Source organism: Emydura macquarii, unplaced genomic scaffold (genome assembly GCF_026122565.2).
Source record: "Emydura macquarii macquarii isolate MOO-44397 ecotype Brisbane River unplaced genomic scaffold, CSIRO-AGI_Emac_v2 contig_3019, whole genome shotgun sequence".
Lineage (NCBI taxonomy): Eukaryota > Metazoa > Chordata > Testudines > Chelidae > Emydura > Emydura macquarii.
The window spans coordinates 152,172-154,900 of NW_027133156.1; positions in this window are offsets into that span (position 1 = coordinate 152,172).

A 2,729-nucleotide genomic window follows, 5' to 3' on the forward strand; every position below is an offset into this window, starting at 1 on the left:
TTTTCAATAATGATACATTTGCGCGCACACTGGGCAAGCAGAAACAAATGTAAACTATGTCTATAGAAACATTAATGATTATCGATCATTCCTCTCCATGGTGTAATTGTAGGGAACATTCTGAGAATAGGATGGGGGGGGGGTCACTGCTGCCTGGGATGCAGCCGGGGTGGGAAAAAAAATAAACCTGAGATGATCCCTTTGATCAGCAGCATGAATGGGGGGGAAAGGATAAACAAGAAGTTGAGGGCAATAAATTTAAGCCATGAACATGTCCCTATAACCTCTGGCCTGGCGACTTTAGGATGACACCCAGTTTAAATTACAAGAGCTGCAGAGATAGAGAGAGGGCTTTTAAGGAAGCCAAGGTACCCTACCGCTCCATTTGGGGAGCTGCTCCGTCCCCTCCTCAATGAGTCACAAAGCGTGAACGACACGCGAACAATTTTATCAATAGGACCATGTAAAGGCCGACTGTGAGGAAAGTTATTTATTAATATAGCCAATTGTGACTGGTTCCCATCCACTAAGAAAAGAAAAGCCCTGCTCTGGAAGCATTCACACCAGTTCTCCAATTTTTATTCTGTCCTGTGGCTCAAAGTTGAAGTTCCCCAAGTGAAATAAATTGTCCACAAAAGAGGAAAGGAACCACATTTTCTTTTATTTTTCTTTCCCTAAAAAGGAAGGGTGAAACCGATCTAATGTGCCCACTGGAGCAAGATGCAGCATGAAAGGCCGGGTGTTAAAAGTAAAAGCAGCCTTTGGAGCAAATGGGATGGAAAATTAAATTAAATTAAATAGCTTGAACGACCGTATTGTCCCTTATTAAAAAGACACATTAATTACATGGTTTCAGCTTTATTCAAAGACAATGTTTAGACTCAATCAAAACGTTCCACTCTCCGTTTTTATATACTTAAGCGGGGCTGCTCGAAACAACATTAAAGTGAAATAACTTTTGCCCGGAGATTTCCTGAAAGATATTTTAGTAGTCAGCCCTTATTTATGCCCACCGCTGAACTGCCAGTGCCCTTGAGTAACGCTTTGGCAGAGTGTTCTGTTTTATTGAACAGGTTGCCCCATAATGAAGCATGAATGTTAAGGAACAACAGTCATCCAAAGAGGCACAGTTGCAGAGAGCAATGTCCCACCAGGGAGCTCCATTCAAACCATCAAACTGCTCCAGCACAGAGAAGGTTCAACATTACATTCAAACCAGCATGAATGCCTGTATACAGGGCCAGCTTCATTATGTCGCAGAGAAACACAGTGGATGCTTTAACAAAATACTGCCCGTTCATTCAGTAGTCGATTTTCGTGCAGTAAAACGAAGCAGCCAATTCCCCCCCCCCCCCCCCCCCCCCCCCCACACACACACACACACACACACACACACACACACACACACACACACACTCCCGCCCTCCCCCGCCGTTGGACCTTCTGAGTTTTTATCCATTTCAAAAAGGAAAGCCACAGCTCTGCGAGCGATGAGCATTGCAGATGCGAAAGGATCCGATGTCAAATTTCAGATCGCACATACAGGGCCCACACACGCACTGTGCAGTGCCTAGATCACAGCCCTCCGTGTTACATGCGAGCTGTTTCCCACGTCCTGAAGCAAAATGTGCACCTAAAACATACCAGGAGTTCTTACATAAATCGGCGCTTTCAGTTTAAAACTTCCTTGGCGCTGGGGTAGCCAAGCCCAGTGCTACGTGTGTTTTTTTTTTTTTCTTTCCCGTTTTACTTTTAGAATAATAATTCTAATCATAATCATGATTATTACGTGAAGCCGATTGGCAGAGTGCGACGACTGGGGTAAGAGCTTAAGGCTCCTAACCAGCTGTGCGGCGCAGACAAGAAGCGGGTGGGATGTTGAAGCAGCTTTTGAATAGTAATTAAGGTTCTATGGGAACCCCAGCAGATGACAGGGTCTCAATTTGGGATTCTTATTTTTAGCGGCAAATTTCATTTGAGATCGGATTAAAATACATTTTGTGCTAGTTACAAATTCCAGGGTATGGTGGTTGTTTTTTAAACCCAGCTTCAGATGGAAGCGATACTAGCCACATAAGGTATTCAAAGTCCGTCTAAAGTTGCCTTTTAACCGGATCCCCCCCCCCCCCCCCGGCCTCCCGCCCCCAACTTATCTCTTGGTTCTTTCGGTTGACATGGTACAAATAAAAGTCAGTAAACTTGTTGCTGAATTGCAATGTTTCGGTGTACCTTATAAATTCATACCTTTTCTCCCTCGATCGCCTTAGAATGAGCCCCTGTCTCAATTCGATTTTCCTTGCTGTTGGGCACATTTAGGAGAGACTCTATTTGTGAAGTTCATTTCTAGGCAAATGTATTCAAGAGCTGATTGGGATGAATAGGACCGTGTGTCAGCCGCCCCTAATTGGGATTAAAGCACTTAGGACCATATGCAGAGAGTGACAGAAATTCTCAGGTTTCATTGTATTCAGACTTCCACCCGCTTGGACACTCCTCCTAGAAAGGAGATTTATAAAGATTTCAGAGAGAAACTGAGGAAATAAAAGAGACACAAAAAATGACCGGGCTAATGTCTCTCTGTGGGACTGCCAGCACAGCAAATGTTCATGACAGCTTCTGAGAAAAGATTATTAGAAAGAAAGCTGCAATGACATAAATGAACTCGGATGGGGTGGCAATCGGAACAGCTTAATAGGAATCCTGCTCAGAAAGACATAAGGATTATTTCG